Genomic DNA, 23195 nt, shown 5'->3' with positions numbered 1-23195 from the left:
TTTAAAGATCAGTGCAGTTAATTACTGCACCCTACATCCTCAGTTATTTTTTTGTAATTTCTAGCATTTGTCCTCCACTAGAGTTTTTATCATTTATACACTCCTCTGTTACTAAATAAACTTACATATTTTATTATTTAGTTCACCAACCTAATTCATTTCTACAAGATTCTGTCACCAAATTTTTTATCATTTTTTTCCTTATATATATATAGAGAGAGAGAGAGAGAGAGAGAGAGAGAGAGAGAGAGAAAGAATGAGAGAGTCCTTGTATAAAAGTTTGTGGTTAAAAATCTCCAAAACTACTAAATTAATTTCATTGAAATTTAGATATGCTGTAGTAGTATATCTGAAGTTGTGCATTTGAAAATTTTATTAAGATTAGTCGAGTTTTTATTGAGTTACGCTAAATTTAAGGTCGAAAAAATTTGAGCGGGACAAGTCAAAAGTGTGGTTTATTAAGGTGCTGCAAGTTGGAAATTATGTATCTATCTGCGGTATTTTATTGTTAGCAATACTAAACCAAATAAAAAAAAATTATTAAAACCAAATTAAATTAACGAAAAGTAGGTCTTCTTGAGCAGAAGTGTGGAATTTTTTTATTTATTTTATATTTTATCAACCTAACTAATTTTCAACATCCTCCTTAACACCTTCTTTGAGGATGTCCAAAGGCCTTTCTTCATTCTTTAATTTCTGATTTTCCTATTGTAAGTGATTTTTTTTTAATGATTAATTCACTATATAAGCTCAAAGTTTGTGCATGGTGATGTGAAATGAACATTTTTAGCGTATGAAAAATGCCATGCCTAACCAGGATTCAAACCCGGGACTTCCGGATGAAAGGCTGAGACGCTACCGTTCCTACTAAGGGGAGAATTTCCTACTCCCTAATCTATTGATAAAACCTTAAAACTATTCTCAGTCTGAAGAGTCATTTAAACAAAATAAAATTATAAATTAAGACTTACACACACACGCACATATATTTATTTTAGAAGTCGGATGTTCCTTTCGATGATGTTATTTATTTCTTTTGAAAATTTTAGCGATAATTTTTTGCAAAGTCAAAAAATGTATAAGCAAAATTTTTCAATAAATTTTTTATCAAAATTCTTCGAAATAAATCAGACTTAAAAAACTAAAATAATAAATATAGAATAAACTCGTACAATATGTAATACATTTATTGAAATTTGAGAAATGAAAAACTAATCTAATCTGATGCAATCAATTTTTATGTACGTTCAATACTGAAGCATTCACACAGGATACAAATTATTCAATATAAGAGATGTAATAACTGAAAAATATAGATTAATTAGTAAATTATGGATAATATAATGCATTTATATGAATTGAAAAGGAAAAAAAGAAATGGAAAAATTTACGAAGATACCAACATAAAAAGGTAATTTAAATTTTAATCAGCTGAGCCTAATGTCAAAGTTATATAATAATTAATGGTAATAAAACACCTCCATTATAGTGGCGTTCTTATAGATGATCCAATTAATAATATTAATAATTCAAAAGGCATTAGTTTAGGTAGGTGCTAAGGTTATCAGCTGAGGCATACAGCGTAGTTAAACGATGTTTTAACATCAAGTAAAAGCGAATTAACATATAATATTTAATAAGTATGATAACAATAAGGCCATAGAAATGCAATTAGAGAAAAAAAATATTTCATATTACTTTCATAAAAACAATAAATTAAAAAATATAATGAAAGGACATTTTGATAATCGGTTAAAAAACAAGTGTGTACTAAAAAGAAATCTGATCCTACGAATAATTAAAATGAAAACAAGTATTCATAGTTGAATTTGGTCTAATATTAGGAACGGCAAAGATATTTTTATGGAAACCACCAAACAATAATGTAGCCACACTTTTGCTACACAAAAAAAGAAAAAGTGTTATTTCATCACTTTAATTGTGCTAGGAAATATTATATCTAAGCACACACACACACACACACACACACATATATATATATATATATATATATATATATATATATAATATCTCTAAAATAAATTGTTTTAAATTATAAATAAATATTATTTTCAGGAAAATAAACCTAAAAATCACAACAAAAAAAATATAGAAAAAGAAACAATTTGTAACCAATAAACCATAGTCTAAGTGTAGATTTTTTTCATACAAATACGACAGAATTAGGAATAATATTTCACGTATCCATGAATATATCGATTCTGATATTCTATAGTAATGAAAAATAAACAACGTAACTTAGTAATATTTCATAAAAATACAATGTTTTGGATCATAAATTGTAAAACTACTTATAAATGACATTTTCACCTTTCTTCAGAGAACGTTTGAACATTCTAGTGACTTTACATCGTGATAGCGCTGCTGCTTTATACAGCAGTTCCAAACAATATGTACCAGTTTAGGATATTGGCAAAAAGTGTATTTCAACTGAAATGATAGTATCTATTTAGCATTTACCACGAACTTTCAACAGCTTAGAAATAATATCAATAGGCTCGTTAATTGCGCCGCTCGAATGACGTTCGGCTTATGAGAGAATAACAAACAATGTGTAGCTTCGGGTAGGCAATACACTAAACCAAAAACGAGTTCGCAGTGATCAAGTGAATTTGACGTTAAGGATAGTGGCATCTATCTGGTACTTTATAAGTACGACTTGGAAACCATGACGAGTAATGACGCCCTCCGACCCGGCCAAGTCCTTTCTTGCGGTCGGTTGCTTCATTACGGAGCAGCTCCGTCTTGAAGCCACTCTGTGAAACATCCAATTCACCACGTGAGTCAAGTGAGTGCACTGAAGTAGGGTTTATTCGTATCTGAAGCCAATGGCAAGCTCTAAACCAGATTAATTCTCTTAAAAATTCCTTTGTTTTAGGTATTTAGGTAATCGCCCCCCCCCCGACAAAAGCAAAAAAAATTGATTCTAAGAGGGCACGCTTAATCCCTGCTGGAATTTGATTGCCGAATGGGAGGGCCACTAGATGAACAGCAGAACGTTTTGTTCTGTGACAAATCAGAATAATCTGCAGCCTATAAAGTCATATTTGAGGCTGCATACGACAGTACTATCATCTCAGATGAGCAATCTGGGATAGGTACATATTTTATCGTTCATCTGTCATACTCCGATTGCATAACGAGTCCACAACGGTGTGCAAACATGTCCAGTAAATATATACAAGATATATGTTTTTGTTTTTCTGAATGTTTCATAATCTTGAAGTGTTGGCAAGATGTGGCGATTTTTATTACTTTTTAGGACTAATAGAGAAAAACGAATTGAATCATCGGCTATAGAAAAATATTTACCAGAAATATATAATGCTTTTTAATAATATATAAATTAAACTTTCAGTTAGAATGACAAAACAAACGCCGCTTCTAAGATAGACTGTAAGAAAACAAATAATAATAGCCAATCACCTCAAAAAAAAAATGAACAAAATTTACGCATACAAACAAACAATAATGTAGATATATACAAAAATATCACCTAACTGAATACACACACAATTCATATTTTACAGACACTTTGATAAATTATAAATATGTGCTTCCTAAATATAAAAAAATCCTAGCTAACTTGAAATTGCATTAGTATCAACTGAGTAAGATCGCAGGAGCGACTTTAAGGACTTTGGCGCAAATAAAAAAAGTCCATAAACTTAGTTCGGTTTGTAAATAATAAAAAAAAGTTTCATATTATCTTAAACGCTGATCATCATGGACAATAGATTGTGAATAACATCGATGAAAATTAGTTTTATAATTTTCTAACGGTTAATGTTTCAAATCTATTACTATTTTCACTAAAGGTAACACTGATATACAAAATAAAATCATTTGAATGTTTCTCAAAAAAACATGCAGAGAAAGGTAAATGTGATATCTCAGCATATATTTTTTGCATAAATTAAAAATCTATCAATAGAATCTTTCTATCACCTTCAGTTTAATAAAAAATGGCAAATTAAAGATCTATTTGCTGTCGTTTTGTAGGTAATCTAAGGTACATCTCGAATTAAAGTCCAACAGTAATAGCATATTTCTTTTGTAATGGTTTTCCGGCATTGGAATATCTTGATGTATACCATGTTAATCACTTCCCTAACGTTTGGCGGAAAGAAATCCAGAGATGAATGCAGAAAATGGACTTTTAGTGACATATTACATCCCATAGCTCTGTATGAATTCATCAGTTTTTTCTACAATATCCTGGTAATTCTGATGTTTATAGACCCCAAGAAAATTTTTGCACCTGTCTTTAAACGTTGTCCAAGCAGTGAGTTCTACATCAATCAACATAGATCTAAACATTTCAGTAACAACATTAAAGACTACAACACTAAACATTTTGCTTAATTTTTCAACTTGTTAAAACATTAAACAAGTTTAATATTTAGTGGTTATTGTTTAATAAGATATTGTTTAATGGTTAACAACTGATTGATAGAGTTAAATATATGTACTAAGCATATAAATATTTATACAAAATAAAAAAACGTACCTATCAACACTTTTTTTTGGAATTTTTCACAAAGAAATAAGTTAATGGAAAAATCTGACTTCAAATTTGTTTTCAGCATTAAAAAATAACAGTTTGGTATCGTGTATCAATTGTTAAGAAACAAAAATTGTGTTTGTCAGTGTAATATAATACATCAAAACATTACTGTATTCACATTCAGATTGAATTGGTAAACAATTTCGAAAAGAATAAATCAACATTTTATTGCGCTGTAAAAAATTTCACACTGCTTTCGCCCTTAGTTCTGAAAGTACATACTGGTTTGTTTTAGGTATTTTAAAGCTACATTATTTACGAAATTAACAATGCTGAAGATTAATGAGACGAGTAATTTTAGAAATGTTTCTTGAACTCGTCGTTATACGGGACCAATAAAGCAGAAACGATTAACAGAACAGAAAATTATAATGATGATTTTTAGTAATTTTTAAACCGTTTCACTTCCTGTGAGCGCTTAAAATACTTTCATTGTTATTCTTTTGGCTGTCAGTATGAATAGATCAACCCACTGTGTGAGTGAATTATATGGACGTCAAAAACCTAATATGAAATACACATCGAATTCAGAACATTTTTTTTTCACCCCATTAAAAGTTTTAGGTAGTACGTATAATGTAATTAAAAGAATAAATAAATACGACTACATACTTTGGCTGTTTACAAAATAACTACAAAAAAAAATTATTTTTAAGTACAAAAACCGAGGAACACGATATTGAAATTCACGTTAACGAAAGGGAAAAAATTCTAATACTACTGAAATTATAAAATAGGAATTGTGTTAAATAGCCGATCAAAGAGAAGAAGTACCGATCATTTAGGCGGTACGCCAAGAACAAGTGAGAAATGACAATCTCAGGATAACACGCCGAATCTTAATTAATATTCTACAGTTAATGAACTAACATTCCGTTTTAACTAATTTATTACTGTGTTCTCTGAACTCTAATTCGGTAAAACTGTCACACGCGATTAAAACTCATCAGACGACATTAACAGAAATCATATTAACTTTTACAGCCTTAAATACTTCAACAGGGGGACTTTAAATACCAATGTGTTTTTTCTTAATACATTTAAAAACATGTTCGTCATAACTCCGATTATTATTGTTTGTTCTGATTGGTGAAAATTGGTCTTTACAACTTTTTTTTTTGACCATTACAACTGGTCAAAAAACAACAATAACTCAGCGGTGATTTTTCAAAAGGAAGAAATTTATTGGATGAATTATGCTGTATATGTGAATGTGAAAAAAATTGTTTTATTGTGTTTACTTTAAAATGCATTACATTTAATTGAAATTCTCCTAATTATTGAATATTCTGCATTTTTATTATTAAATTAAATGTGTGTGTGTGTGTGTGTATATATATATATATATATATATATATATGTGGGTGTGTGTGTGTTTTTGTATGTATAAGCTGCACTGACATAAAATAGTAACTTTTCTCTTCCGTATAAGTTATAACAGAAAATGTATGCGATAATTTTCACAGAAGGGATTATTTTTAAAAAAATAGAACTAAATGGTGAAAATATTTGAAAACAATTTAAATCAATTAAGAATTCACAATAATAAATTTCATTAATAAGGTACATTGATAACTAATTTTCATCACCAACAAACAAGAAAAATAGATAGAAAATTCTACATCTCCGGTAAATTTTTTAAGATTATCATATAATACTTGGTCGCTGGCCGCTATTTCTTGCTATTTGGTGTAGTTATAAATCGGATGTTGAATGTCAACAAGATTGACTCCATTTCAAGGTATAAGGTACATAAAAAGCATATCAAATTATGTATAGAATAGTATAGAATAGAAAAGTATAGAATAGTTAAGATCTACTATGCGGAAATGAAAAAAAAATTTGGATTTATTGAATTTATTTTCAAAACTGTGTCCTTCCAAGATTAATCGAAAAATTTTGTTAAATTACATTGAAATTTGAAACTAATCGACTACTAAATATACTTTAAAAAAGTCAAGATAGCTAAGTTTTGAAATTTTTCAGTAAACGATAAATCATATAATTATGAAAAAATCTCTAGAAGTAATACGTATTTTCAAAAAAAAAAAACTAATTTATTTATACACTAAATTAAACTTAATACTTTTTCTTTCTGCTTTCCTATTCAAAGCGAATTCTTAATTTCTATTAAATAATTGAAATCGTACACTTAAAGAATTGTTGATATAAAAAACCGAATAGCAATAATAGGAAAATAAAAAGGTAACTGAATTAGAAAGCATTAAAATAACTAGACAATAGTAATTAATCAACGGTTACATCACATTAATTAAGGATTAACCTAAAAAAAAAAAAAAATTGAAACGATTTATATCTTAAGAAATATAAGAATACATTAATTCTGACTTAATACTAACACATTTTTTGCCGTTCTAAAAAAAAAAAAAAAAAGACAATAAGTTTTTATATTTTCCTGGCATTGATTAATTCTCATGTAGTGGAAAAATAATGATCCATGAATTAAAGTTTAAAAACTCAAAAAACCTAATTTTTTTTACTTTTTCTGCTCCCCCACCACCAAAATCACCTTCCATGTTTTAGACTATTTTAATTGGAAGAAACTAAAACAAATTCCTCTGATAAATGTACAAACAATAAAAAGTCACCTAACATTTCGTTTTTGCGAATGGGAATGAATTATGATGAAATTTTATCGTAAAAGCTTAAATACACAAAAACAGTTTTTAAAAATTAAAAAAAAAAATCCATATTTTTTATATTTGATCGGCTTCCCCATCCCAATTTTTTTTTTGGGGGGCCTCTTGCACTACAAATATGCTTAGGAAGGACAAAAAATGTATTATAAAGATAGCTAGCTAATTTCTCTATTACTGAGGAAGGGAAGAATTTGAGAGCAAATTTTTTTAAAAATATTAAGATAATGATGAAACTGGAGATATTGACTCCAAACCTTTACCCACAAACTGCCCCATATACACTAGTTTCTACCAAATTTCATCAAAATCGATTTATTCAGTCAAAAGTTATTAAGAGGCATCATACATGTCAACACACGGACGTACCTACGCACGAACATTAACCCCCAAGTTTTTCTTTTTTTGAGGTTTCGGGTCATGAACGTCGAGAATGTAAAAAAACCCCACACCCCATTTTTTTACCGATTACCATGCGTTCGTTCTTGCATCGTGCTCTAGAGTTATGATAGCAGAAATGTAAAGGGAAACGTGAAATAAATAAACGAACACATTATACAAAATTAATTTAGGACTAAATTGAAATATTTATAAATCAACAGTTATCAGAATGAGTTACAGGCAAATAAACGAGAAACAGATATAAAAATGATAATAGTATTGTACTTGTAATTAATTTTATAAACAAACTCAATTTAAAATAAATATTTTAATAAGCAGTAAACTATTATCGATGGAACAGTAAAGTATAGTCTGTGAGGGGTCAAACTGAAGTCCCGAGTACGTCAATATTTACTGTTCCACTAATGTCAGTTTAATATTTATCCATTGATCATATACTTTTTCGATTCAGCTTATGTAAAAAAACACTGTTCTTTGCATACACTGTTTTATTTGTATAGTATACATTATTCTCCGAAAGTACTGTGTTGCCTGGGACTTTAAATGAGATTCTGGAGATTTAATATGATTTAATAGCAGGATAATAGTTAACCTGAATTGAAAAAGAATATAAATATATATATATATATGTATATGTACAAAAACACAAAGATATATATATACGTATATGTACAAAAACATAAAATAATACATGAACATCATTTTATTCCGCAGTCTAAATATTGTAGTCTGCTACTCTGTCTCTAAACAGTCTAAAAGAAATAAAATTGTTTTTGGACGATTCTAACTGACCACTACATTAACAGTGAGAATTTATGTAAAATTATTAAAACATCATCGTAACTACAAAGTAAAATTGGCGTTAGTATAATAGATTTGAAATAAAACATACTATTTTTAATTTTACTAACGAAATTCATTAATAATAAAATTAATAATACTTTTACATATATCATATTAATATTTTTGTAAAAAAAAAAAAAACAAAAAAAAACATATATTTATTAGTTACAAGAATTTTAATTATAAAATATGAAAGAAGCATGGCACCCGTTATATAATTAATTAATTTAATTAAACTGCCTAATAATTAATTAAATAAGAAAAAAATATTATTATAACAGAATAATATTTTATTTAAAAAAAGGAAAGAATTTTCAAATCAAACATACTAAAATAAATGATAATTTAATGATTACGAAAAAAGCAGAATAATTATCAAATATTAAGGAAGACAAATTTATATAAAGCAGTTTGTGAAAGTAAAGAAACTGAATGCGTTCTGATTTTTACTACTTCTCGTGTTCATTCAGGATTGAAATGCCCAGGTTTCTTTTTACTTTCAACTGAAATATGAAAATTCTTATTTATCATTTTTTTAACGCTAAGTGCACAAAAAATATTTTACTATGTAATTTTATTTTCCCATATCATCATCATTCATTAGTTAAGTTTAATGATGGTTTAAAATCTCGGGTTGTGGAAAATAACTCATTACAATCAAAAGGCAAGTTAAAAGAGCAAACCACAAATAATAAATAAAAAATCTGACGTGGAAACCAAATGACTTCATTGTACGCCTATTAAATTACATATACACTTTTTAAAAGTACACAAAATTTTATTTCACAAATAACTTCTAATTTTTTTTCATATTTTTTTTTTTATTGTTTTTATTGAATTTATGTATGTATGAATTTTATTGTTATGTATGTAATTTTTTTTCAATCGGAAGTTAATAATTTTTAATAAATGAAAATATATTTAAATTAAAAAAAAGGAAATGAAGTCGGATTTGGACCGATGTGCCTTCCACTTGTAAGATTCCACAAATATTTCACTAATTAAAATCTCATTTGGCTATAACAATGGAACTAGTGAAATAAAGTACCACTTATGATGTATCGTTGAAAAGGTCTCAATCAGGGCTTATTACAGCTCTTAAAAAAAGTCCAAAATCCAGATTTTTGGATTTTGGGCTTTTTTGGTCCAGTCGATTGCAATCAAAAGGGGCGGTGTACCACTGGATGTTACAACACTCCCAAATCCAAAATTTCAACATTTTACGGCTAATCGTTTTTGAGTTATGCGAGATACATACGTATGTGCAGACGTCACGTCGAAACTAGTAAAAATGGATTCAGGGATGATCAAAATGGATATTTTCGTTGAAATATTTTTTATAATTATCGGGTCGGACCACTTAGATAGCTGCCCTGCTTGTGGGGTTGAAGAGACGCATTTTCATGGATTTTTTCGCTGTTCTAGATTTGTGTTAGAGCATGAGGAGATCACGGATACTACTGGCAAAGAGGAAATGTTTGAACCTCAGGACCTCCAGAAAATTATGTTAGCTAGTGAGAATCACTGGGCGGCTGTTGCCCGATAAGCTAAAGCAGTTATGGAGAAATTACGTTCTGCCAAAGAAAGCCGCAGGTTAAATAGAAGCCCTGGTGTCCCAGTGCGGGGCACAGGGCCGCGGGCGAGCGTCTAGAGAGATCTTATGGGGGTCAGTCAGATGCAATGAAGCCGCGGTCACTCCATCGGCTTGGGCACTATGGTTAATTAGTCATTAAGGTAAATAATGAACGCTATACCGGTGAATAGATCATTTCCCTTTCTCTGCAGAGCAAGTCACGGTAAAGCAAAATTTCATTAATACAACTGCATAAATGGACGTAAAGTAAGCAATACATAAGAATAGTGGAAAAATTAATCCACAACAATTACATCTGTAATGAAAATTTGACTAAGTTTTCGTTTCTTCATCCTCCATTAGTTATGAAAATTTGTATTTTCCTGCAAAAGGGTTAAATCCTCAGCAACTTGTAATACTTTCTACTTATGTTGTTACTAATGTTGCCACATTTAGCAATGGGAAAAAATGAATGATTTTACAATAAAAATAATTATAGTATATTGATGGTAATAATTTAGCTAAAAATTCATTTATGTTTTAAGCAGTGGTCAGAAAAGGGCTTGTAATATTTATTTATGTAACAGTATACATTTATGCAAGAAAAATTCAGTTTCTAGATTGGTAATAATAATCGGATTATTTATGTAAAAAAGATTATCTCTAAAGGAAAAGATTCCGGATGGTCAAAGTATGTTTAAGAATGTAAAAATACAACTGAGAGGAGAAGGGATTATGTTTAATCTGAAGGACTTGATGAAAAAGAATTGTGACAGAAAGGGTACGAAAAGTTCAAATACATATTTACAAGTTTTCAACTGACGAAAAGCAGAACGCAACGATGACAGCAAAATTCAACTTGAACTTTCACAAACATGTTTACATATATAAACCAACAAAATAAATAGCAAAACGATTATTTAAATTCACTGACAAAACTAAATCCAACCAAGCTATTTAATACAACTTAACATTTCTTTTCTATGAATGCGTTAACATAGTTCAACGAGCTTTGAGAATATACAATATCCGATTAATTAAAAAAGGAAATAATTACTTTTAAAAATAACAACGCGTAATTAAAATTAATTTTAATTTAAAAAACACTAATTAGAAATACAACTGAGAAAGTCTAAATGGAAGTACAGTCATTAACGTGAATATCCCTTCCTTTAATTATTATTCCACGTATGTACGCAAAATGTAAACGTAATGCGTACGCACATAAACACTAAAATGAAAATTAAGTATATAATTTTTATTTAAAGAAGTTATTATTAATTCATTCCTTTAAAAAAACTATATTTTCCATTGTTTTTTTTTCACTCGCTAAGAAATATTACTACAGCAAAAATAATGTAGATTGGCCATCGCGAAAATTTAATTCCATAGTTTTTGAAGACTTTTACATTCGTAGAGGGTGTAAATTTCATACTAAAACATCGGCTAACTATACGCAAAATATAACATCAGCTGAACGAATAAGTAAGATTTGAGAAGATATTTTCTTTAGGTTAATATTTATCGTTTTGCCTTTCGTGTAACGCTAATATTTAGGCGGAAATTTTCTGGTAATTTATAATGATCAAGATCGGTCACCGTATATCATTTCTTCTATATCTAAATGTGTAAAATAGGTGTTAGTTTGTAAATTTAATATTTTAACTGTTTATTTTACTGCTTTTTAAATCTTATTGTATGGAAAGGAATTCTCGCTTAAAAAAAAATATATCCTTTATTGAATAGAGAACGATTTGATTTTAAGTATTATTCAATTATTATCAATATACGTATTGCAAAGTTATTTCTTTTGACAATTTTAAAAATGAAGATACCTTTAAATCAAGGGCAATATTGCAAATTTTATACACTATGCGTTGGCATATAAGAAAAGCTGTACACAAAACGACATGGGAAAATCATAAGTGATTAACTTATATATAAATATATATATATATATATTTTTTTTTTTTGATGAATTGATTAACCACAAACGCTTACAGAGAAGCTTGCAGGTGGGAAATGGAATTTTTGTAGCGTATAAAAAATACCACGCCTGAACGGGATTCGAACTCAGTACCTCCGGTTGAAAGGTGAGACGTAACTCTCCGTCACGGAGCTCGGCTTCATTTTTGAAGTGAGGGCAAATATAGCTTGTAATCACGTCTTTGATTCATATCAAACCACTACACGTTTTAGTCAAATCGAGCAAAATTTTGTAAAACGATACTTTCATAATAGCACACTCATATTGTGCATAACAGAGGAATAAATTTGTTACTCCAAAAAGCAGTTCATTCCATTTTTCTTTTTTTAATTCGTTATTGGAGAAAGAAAATTTTTTTAAAGATATCTGTTGATTACGTATCAGTAAGATGGTCGCTAATCTGATTTGTGCATTCGGCATTACTGTGTTACCGTTTGAAAGCGAAAAACCAAATTAATGAACAAATAATATTAACAATAATATAAAGCTAAATAAAGTGAGAAGAAGAGCTTTTCATGTAGTTTAAGGAGAAAATGAGAAGTTAGGGATGATGGATACACGAAAGATTGGAAGACAACAACATAAAGAATTAAGAGAAAGAAATTTTCATTTGTTCTGACATAAAATGAGACGTGAAGGTAGAGTGGGAAGAAGGAAAATGTAAATGGAACTACCATAATAGTAAAGAAGGGGGAGAGGTAATCAACAGTGAATTGATGATGTTGAAAGAAAGGAAAGAGCTAAACTTGGAAGAAATGTACGTGATGGTCAGAGGATGATGAGGAAGTTAATTCGCACCAGCCATTTCACGAGAAGTGGAACTAATAAACTGTTGAAGAAACTGAGGTAATATGTTTCCTTAAAACATAAATCTTTCAGTTCTAGCAGGATACATAAAGTTGAATTTTCTTCCTTTCAATGTTTGTAATATATATCATCATCATTTCAACCATTATCGATCCACTGCAGGATGAAGGCCTCTTCGGAATGTTTCCAACTATTACGGCTTTGTGCGATCTCCTGCCAATTCGGTCCAATCTACTTGTTAACATTATCAATCCAACCACCTTTGGTCCTTTTCGTGGGCGTTTAACATCTAGCATGCTTTCTCTCTCTCTTCATATATATATATATATATATATATATATATATATATATATATGTATGTATAAACTAGCAAGCCCGTCGCAGTTTCATCCGCGCTACATGGTTACTTGCGTTTCCCGACACGGTCAGGAATGTTTAGCCAGTCAGAGCTCGCTTCACTCGCCCTTTCCGTCTAGCGGGACTCTGCCGCTTGGATCGATCCTCCTCATTAAACTCATACTTGTGAAAATAATAAATACAATAAACCCTGTTCAATTTATAAAAATTATCACTGTATTGTAATTTCATCACAACAACCATTTGGTCAGTAGGACCCAAAACTTTGAGTGATATAACAATGCAGATATCAAAACAACAGTCGGCCTTCATTTTAAAAATATTAGTTTTAACTGGTTACCCGTACGAAGTTCGGGTAAAAAAGTGTATTTTGCCCGGTTCTTATTGTTACCCGACAAATATCTCTAGAAAGAGACTGTACTTGGTTTCAATTCTTTTTTTCTTTTAATTACTTTTATTTTATGATTTTTAGTCAAGTAATCGGAGGCAGGCGCAGCCAGTCGCGTCGCATATACAGTAAAAGTGGCTGTGTAGGTCGAGCCGACGCGCCGCACACTTTCGCAACTCTTAAAAAACCGAAAGTGTTTTTTAAATATTTATCTGAAGAGTTTTTTCGAGCCCCAATCTAGTGTATATCTCGTTAGTATAGTCGGAAATAGGGAAAATTTTCAAGCATTGTTCAAATATTTTACCGTTCTTCATCCCTTTCAAGGTTGGATTTCGAAAAATCTAAAATTAGGATTTTAGATATTTACATGATAATTACACACACCAAATATCTTAATATTGATATCTTAATTTCTTACGAAGAAATTAAAAAAATATACCCGGGTTTAAAAAAAATTCAAAATCCATTTCAACCCTTTAAACTCGGATTTTCAAAAAAACCAAGAAATTAGTTTTTAGATATTCACATGAAGATTAGACACGCCAAAAATCAAGTTTGTATCTTTATTTGTTACCGAGAATAAAAAAAAAATCAATTTCATTGTTATTCCATTTTAACACTTAAACTAGGAATTTCAAAAAAATATGCACACAAAGAAGAACATGTATTCATATGTTCATCAATTTATTTTCAGTTGTTTTTGTTGGGAGTTGATGAATCAGTCAGTCGGCACATATTCTCATATATACATATAAACGTAAGAACCCTTTGTTTTTTTATTAGTTTATTATAATCTCATACAGAATGAAGTAAACTAGCCTATTATATATATGTACATTCATAACCCAACCCGGCAGAACTGACATCACGAATCTGCAGGATAACTTCATGTTTATTTATGACTAACTTAAAATGTTAAGCGATCCCGTTCCCTTCTGACCAAACAATTTTCCGGCATTTACTCAGTGAAGGTAAAAAAAAAACTAATAGGATAAAATATAAAGCCCTTATAATTAAAAATTTCTAATTTAAATAATTAGATTTTTTTCGCTAGACTAAATAATTCTCATATGTATCATTTTTTTTTATTAAAGACGCTCTGTTTTAAAAACTTTTATCAGATTAAGAAAGTTTTTATCTGTACAAATGGATGGCCTCCTCTAGGGGTATTTCAAAAAATTACGAAAAGTGACTCATACAATACACTAATTTCTATTTAAATAAATAAAAATTGTATAAACTTCTGAATTACTATTTATTTAAGCTTAAAGTCTTTTTTTTAAACTTCCTTTTCTTTTATTAATTTCGGCGTAACTGCATATTTTCTTTATACTACACCTTTTTACTAATGAAGAAACAAATAGAAATTAAATAATATTTGAAAATAATTTTTAGGAAAATATTACTTCATTCTGACTTACAGAGAGAGCTGTATATAACCTGTCAGCTGTTTCTTGCATCCTAACCGCTGTCTAGCTCTAATCTGATATTTTTTCTTAAGTCTCCTTCTCAATGAAATCTATGTTTCTTCTTTAATTAAGGACAAAATTAATAAGTTTGCAGAAGCCTTTACAAACTCGTTCCCTTCAGGCGGCCGTTCTACTGCAACCACCTCTATTTCACCACATCTCACATCATGTAGTTTCGTATCACTTCTATCTTCCGCATAACTTCCTCATTGCTTACTGTAATAGTAAGCTTGTAGCATCACTGTTGTAATTGCACGCCTTTGACAAACCCATACCACTGAATTATACAGATGCGCACTATATCCCGACAATCTGAATGAAAAGTCATTCCAAGAAATTCGTATTCACGGCAATGTCTGATCACACCCACTCAATAGATCAATAGATCTTCTCTTTGTTCTCCAACTAGCATATATTTCATTTTTTGTATTTAAATTTTTAAAAAAATTATATGAAAAATCAGGCTCTGAAAATAATTTACATGATAAACATATCCTGAACCTTAAACCAATCAGAGAGATATTTTGCTATGAAAAAATTTTAAAGGAAAAGCATAACAGTTTAGTATTATCTTCATTTAAAACGTTTACAAAAGAATTTTTGTAAAAAAACATTTTACTGAATGTTTTTTTATTTTTCATTTTTATATTTCACGAAATTATCATTACAGGAAGAAAGAAAATGATTATGTAACGTTTTAGGAAATTACGAAATTTGATCGGTTAGACTAACAATAAGTATAAAATAATAATAATGAGAAAGAACGGATTATTATACCATAAAAATTACAGCTAAAAATTAAAATACAAACGCCTTAACTGGTACCAAAAATATCATTCTCATTCATCTGCTGATGAACAACTTGTACACGGACAAATATAACAAAAATTCACGTCGATTAAAGGACCCGACGGTGTCTTTTTTAATGTCGTATTATACAGCGATATATATTTTAAGTCGAAAAACTGAATTAGAATAATGAAATTTTTTAGAAAGAAAACAAGATCATCAAAGAGCTTAACACTAATAAACAACATGATTATTTTAAAAATTTGATAGCAGCTACAGAACCGTAGAATATGACCAGAATCACTGATATAAATTTGAATTATGCATTACTACCCGAAATTATATGAAAACAAGAATTTATAGGTTAAGAAATGTGGTTCAATAGTTTGAATAGGTTTTCTGTAGTTATCAGATTGATGCATTCGTATTTAATAATGTAAAAATACTTTATTTAAAAGTAATTTCTTCATTAAAATGTACAATTACTAATGAGGAATATCTTTTAGGAATAATAACAATTATAATAATAATTATACTTACAATTATGATAGATCACCGAAATAAATACGCATCCATAATCAGATTGCTGTTAATTTTTTGGAACCCTGAAAAGAAAAAGTTAGATTTTAAATGAATAACTAATTATTAAAAAGGAGCTACGCTAAATCTTATTGAAATAAACTGCAGACTAATATTACGTTCTAGAAAACATTTCCGAAAAACTTTACTTAAGATCTAGGTAACAATTCTAACTACTTAACAATAACTCAATACACTGGCCATCATTATTTAATTCACCCTCTTTCATAGGTTGGGTAGATAAAACTTATTTCAAGAATGATAAACATATCCTGAACCTTAAACCAATCAGAGAGATATTTTCCTATGAACAAATTTTAAAGGAAAAGCATAACAGTTTAGTATTATCTTCATTTAAAACGTTTACAAAAGAATTTTTAACCAATGTTTAACATTCAAACAGGCTACTGGGCTCTTTCCTTTATCGTTATTCATGTGGTTTCTACTTCAGTAATGATAAAGTAAGTTTCTGAACAATCCAATTCCTGTTTACTATGTACATTTTTTAAAACTACATTGTTTCTAATAAACTAATTTTACAATTAATTTCTAGACAAAGCTTCTGCAGCCGATCTTTCTCTGAACTGAAGATTTTAATAGTTAAGATACTTAGATACAAAAGTCAGCTGATGCTCTCGCAAGTCATGTATGAAGCACAGTCTGGTCCGTCATGCTAAAACGGGGAATACCCCGTGCAATACTTATCCGGGTGCTCAGGGCTGTCTCCCTTCGGATATACTACGGACCTTCTCGAGCGATGCCGCTAGCGAAGTGGCTGGATTTGCACCCCTGGATCTCCTCTTTCGTAAGAGACAGGAAATGTACAGGGGTGCAGGCAAGGTGGATACGAAGGTATCGCTTGTCCGCAGGTGGCAGGAGAGATAGGATCAGTCAACGAAAAGGTAGATGGACCCGAACCTCTAGAGATGGCTGGCTTGCAGACACGGCGAACTGGGCTACGAACTGATCCAGTTCCTTATCGCTCACGAATGTTTTAAGGCTTATCTGTGTGCGCGGATGATGAGACCTTTCGCGGATTGTCATTATTGCGGGTAGGAAGATACCGTAGAACGCACGATGTTCTTATACGATTAGTTCCTACAGCATAGGGGAGAATGCTGGGTAGAATTCGGTGTCCTTACCTCAGAGTATATAATTGAGACTACGGTTGAACGATCGCGGCACGCAGTGTCCACTATGTTGGCCAGATTATCCAGGCAAAGATGGTGGAAGAAGTGCAGAAGTGAAGAATTCTTCCTGAATCTCCCTTGGAACTTGTTCAATCAAATGTCCGACCTCAAGGTGGAGAAAAAAGATGCCTTCCCATAGGGACTAGGTAACACGATAACAGTTTGTATTTTTTATTTAATTTTAAAACTCCGTCTAAAATACTCCTTTTTATAGTGTTTCATTAGTTAATATTTTTTTCGAATGTACTGATGATAACCGTTAACAGAAAAGGCCAAAACGAATTTAGAAAAATAATTTTCCAATCCGTTTCAGTAAGTTAATAGGCTTATTTAGATATAACACCTAAAAAAAGCAAGTTTATAAAAATTCTATGTATTTGTGCGTGCGAGCTTCTGTTATTATACAAACATTCATGGTGCGATTATAGTGAGAAAAATCGCTATTTTTAATATTAATGGACGGTTGCTGTACAATTTTAAAAAGATAAGTGATATTTTTGCCCTTTATAATGATGTTAATAGGAGAAATATTTTTACTTATTTTTTTCTTTCCCGATTAATTCACCTTAAAAATATATTTCGATGCTATATCATCATTTATACTATAAAAACAATGAAAAATTAAAAAAAAAAAAAAAATAACAAAAGTAAACCACTTTGCTAATATGTCTCCCAATAAAATGAATTTCATGCTCGTAAAATAACAAACAGAATGGAAGCCAGTTGATTCAGAAATTTATTATTATATTATATATGTAGATATTATTAGGCAAGGTAATTTGCTACTCGTACTTTATCTTTTATTAAAAATGTAATAAACAGTTGAATAATGATTTGTTATCAGAGAATATTATTCCACTTAATTTTTTACGATATGTAATAAAATATATCTTTACCATTATTTTCATCGTAATATCCACTTATGCATTTTTAAAATCTAAATTTATTTAAATGATTAGCAATGTTTAATAAAAATGATTACTTGTTTTTAAAAGCATTTAATTCTGACGATATCATTTAATAAAATCAACTGCTTGACCTGTGAAAATATATAACCGCAATTGTTACATTGTAAGCTATATATTCCTGAATTGTTTTAAGGATATGTTTTTTTCGAAAGGTATTTTAACACACATCTATTTAATTAAGTCACTATTTGTTTTGAATGCTGAATTTACGGTTTGTGAAATAATTCGTGTTTCATATATACATATTTGGACAAACCAAAATTATATTCATTTATATCAGCGTCGGATTATTCCATAACCCTGGGAAATTAAAATATTGAAAATCGATTTTATTTAGCTCTTAGGCATTAAGAAGTTTTTTTTTAAAGTCAACCCTCGAAGAATAAAAACAGCGGTTCATTGGCTAATAAAATAAAATAAAATTCTTTTATTTTATATGAAGTGATAAATTTTGCGTTTTTATTTTATTCAGCTGGAACATTGAATTTTTTTAATGAATTGAATGTTGTAAAACCCAACATCCAAAATTTTGGCTGATCGCTATTGCTGTGGCAGCAACATGCTCGATGAAGGTTGTTCTTTTAGGACTGGTTGGGCAGAAAAAGCTTTTTCTGACCAACCAGTCCTAAATGTAAAAATGGTTAAAAATGTACTCAAAGATATTATTTAATTTATACGTTACATTATATTTCCCGTAGCCAAAATAATTAATAAAAAGAAAGATCAGTTCAGATATAATAATACAATGAAAAATAGCCTAAGAAAGCATAACATATATAGTCAAACCAGCATTCTGTATAAAGACCAGCATTCTGTAAATTCACAGCAAGTTATTCCTTTCTTCACTCTCTCACGCAAAAATAAGAAAATAATGATACCTAGTTTTTTGTCATGTCCTTGAATGCGTATTGCGTTCTGCGCACTCTGAATATTAAGATATATCACTACATACCGATTCTAATTGGTTATAAAGCCTGTAGCGTTTACTTCTTATTGTTCAGAAATATATAAAAATTGAACTGAAAATAATTTAATCTCTGTAAAGAGACATGTCACATTATTTTGAAGATACAGAAAATAAAAAAATAAACGACATAAAAGGAATAAATTTTGAAACGTTTATGAATAAAATGAAAGAGAAAAAGCTGAGAATTCCAGTCAAGTATGCCAGATCTGAGAGAGATCGTTTTGATTTATTAGTTTCTGCTCCAGCAGATCTAAACGTCACTAAAAAACCATACATATTCATTATACTTTCAGCTTTATGATTTTCAGCTAAAACTAACAATACTCATGAATTTAAGTTCAGTTATAAATAATGGTTTACAATACCGAGGATAGGATCGATTAATAGGTCATGAACTCTCCAAATTATCAGTGAAATAATAAACGATCTAAACCCGGTGACAAAATTGCGTGTGCTTGGGTAGAATAAAATATTGTACCGTATTTGTTATTGCAACTCCATATACTAATAATTTTATGAACAACAGACAACTGATATACTCCGAAAATTTATTAAAAGTATTACGCATTAATATCGGAACTGTTTTATAATCAAACTACAAACTAATAAATAAATTTAAATTTAAACGGAAAAAAAACGCCTTTTTGTAGTTTAGAATTTTATTAATAATCAATCCATCATATTTATCGCTCTTAAAATTTTACATTGAAAAACTACAAATTATTTACCTAATTATAGATACGTTTAAATATATCAGTTCAGATTTCTTATCTATGAATATTAATAGTCATATGTTATGTACAATAATTAAATTAATATAATTTAAAAAATTATTTTCATAATGATCAAAGGCTTATACACTTATTCTAATCACTAATATAGCAATTAACAAAAATATTTTATTTATATTCTTTCGCTTATATTTACGAATCTTTATATATATTCACCTTATATTTAAAAGATTTAAATTCTTTTCATAACCCTTAATTTATTTTTAAAGCTTTTACTTGAGATTTTAACTAAACTTAAAACCTTTCATATCTTTATCACAATCAACATTTTTATAATTATATTTGGAGATCATAATTATTCTTAATTATTCAAAAATGTTAAACTCTCAATTAATTTTAATACTTAAAATACATTTTTTTCAAATCTTATATCGACTTTGTATCCTTCAAAAACGTTACACTAATATAAAATTCATAACTGAATCGAGCAAACCTAATTTTTTTTTTTAAAGTAAAGAAGACCTTTTTTTTTGCTTTATGAATTAATTCATTACATAAGTTCAACAAAGCTTGTACGTGGGAATACGGGAATGAACATTTTGTAGAGATTAAAAAATACCACCCCCGACCGGGATTCAAACCGGAATTTTCGGATGAAAGCCGAAACGCTACCTCTTCGTCATGGAGATCGGCATTCAACAACTGAAATTTCATAAGAATTCGGTTTTGTTAATTTTTACTCTTGTACTATAATCGTTAAAGAAAATAACGAGTATAATACTAATTCAAATCACTAACATCATTAAATATATTTTAATCGGTTTATACGATGTGGCTTGATATTTATCGATTTAATAGCTAAATTATTAGGCTTATCTTTTCCCCAGATTATTAGATTTTCAGTATTATCGAGAAAATTCTGTAAGTTTCAATTAAATCTGATCTGCCGTTAAAATATATGTTGAAGAAAGAATGCAGAAACCCAGAATTAATATGACTAAGGAAAAAAATTCAATTTGAAATATAACTATAACAAAAAAATCATTTCGTGTTTTATGCCGAATTTCATAGCAGTGTTCACATCTCTGCCTTTGTTCCAGAAGATTCCCTGTGAGAAATACCATTTTTCGTACGCTACAAAAATCATCTTTCTAAAATTACTATAATTAATTGGTGAGCCTGTAGATATTTAAATAAATTAATCAATAAAACATGTTAATTTCTGCATTATTTTATTAAGAACTTATCTGAATAAGTAATGTTTTTATACTTCTACAAAATACAGAATATGATACAAACTCCCTTTTTTTATACGTATAAATTTTATTAAATGATTTTCTTTAATCTACAATGGTTAAATCTTGTCCTCAAACCTTGCAACCTTAATTAAACCCATTTTCCGACGTTATACAATGGTTATATTGCATAGATAAGTTTTCGGAAATACAATAGGAACGGAAGAAATTTCCGAAAAAAATGCGAAAAATCTTTTCTTTTTTGTTTCGTTTTTTATTTTTCATTTCCGCAAAAATAATTTAATTTTGACGAAACTTGGTGAAAGTATACCTTTCTGCGTCTTAAACAACCACAATTTTTTTGGATATCAACTTTCACCCGAAATCGCAATAAGACCATTTTTCACCCCTTTTAAACTTCCCAAATCAACCCTCCACCACCGCCGTTCATGGATTTATTTTTTTTACGTTTATTATAAGCCCCTTTACCATTCCCACTTATAAAAAAGTCCAAGTAACAATTTTTTGTTTTCCCTTTAAATAAGTTATTTCGATCGGTCTAGAATAAAATAAAAAAAATCAATTGCTGCTTTGTCATCGCTGTAAAACTCATATATCAAACCGAAAAACGACACACATACATACACACACAAATAAATATATATATATATATATATATATATATAAAACCAATGTAAAATACGAAAACTACATTTAATTATGACTAAAAAGTAGAAAATAAAAAAGGTTGATAAAGTTTTAAAAATATGCTTTTCTTCAAAAAAAGAAATAAAACAGTTCGTACAAGAAAGTAAAAAAAATTGTTTTCAACAAAACTACTTTAAAAAAATGTTTCTATTTATGTTTTTATAACTAAAAAGAAAAGCGTGGGGTGCGCTCGAATTATAAAAAAGGTGTACATGAGAGCGCGGCCCACGCTTTTCTTTTCAGTCATCCATAAATAAAAAAATTTTTTAAAAGTAATTTTCTAGAAACAAAATTATTTTTTACCTTCAGTACGAATTATTTTTATTTTTTATTATTTGTTTATTAATTTTCTTAAGAAAAGCATGTTTTTTTTATAACTTTTTATTATACGAATATATTAACATATTCTATTCTTCTAAAAATATAAAGATTTCACCTTGATCATATCCAATTTCTCATCGTTTTGTCCATTGTTTAGAGGATGGAAACTACAAAAGAAAAAATATTAGTGTCTCGTCTCGAGATACATCATCTCAAAACTATTTTTTCAGTCACGAACAGTTACCGGAGTAACTACTAAGTTTCAAAGTACTGCAGTAATTCCCATACAAACTATAGACATTAATAAATTTAAGCCCGAAGTTGAAAATAATATAAAAATTAAATGAATAAAGAAATCCCATGTGATAATGTTTTAGAACAGTGTTACTCAATTTTTTTATGGTGGACCGGTAAAATTATAAAAAAAATATACAGGGACCGGCAGACCCTGAGCTTAGATTTTTTGACGAGAAAAACTTATCATATTTTTATTTTATAAGTATTATTTAAATTTACATATACATAATATTAATTAATATCATTTATCATTTCTATCTATAAACAAAACAAAATATAAATAAAAATCAGAAAATAAATAAAAAATAGGTGTAAAACTACACCTATTTTTTATTTATT

At 29.1% G+C, this 23195-nt stretch overlaps 1 protein-coding gene across 2 annotated transcripts in view; it reads right to left on the bottom strand.

The window, feature by feature from the left end:
• LOC142325258 (hexosaminidase D-like) overlaps positions 1-23195 on the bottom strand; it is a 670113-nt gene that overhangs the window by 263972 nt on the left and 382946 nt on the right. For both annotated transcript variants that reach the window (XM_075366764.1, XM_075366765.1), the window contains one exon: positions 16401-16465. The gene's annotated coding sequence lies outside the window, so the exon portion shown is untranslated. The remainder of the gene's footprint in view (positions 1-16400; positions 16466-23195) is intronic.

The sequence above is a fragment of the Lycorma delicatula genome, chromosome 5, assembly GCF_047948215.1.
Source record: "Lycorma delicatula isolate Av1 chromosome 5, ASM4794821v1, whole genome shotgun sequence".
Classification (NCBI taxonomy): domain Eukaryota; kingdom Metazoa; phylum Arthropoda; class Insecta; order Hemiptera; family Fulgoridae; genus Lycorma; species Lycorma delicatula.
The sequence above is the reverse complement of the archived record's forward strand: the minus strand, read 5'-3'. Positions and strand labels throughout refer to the sequence as shown.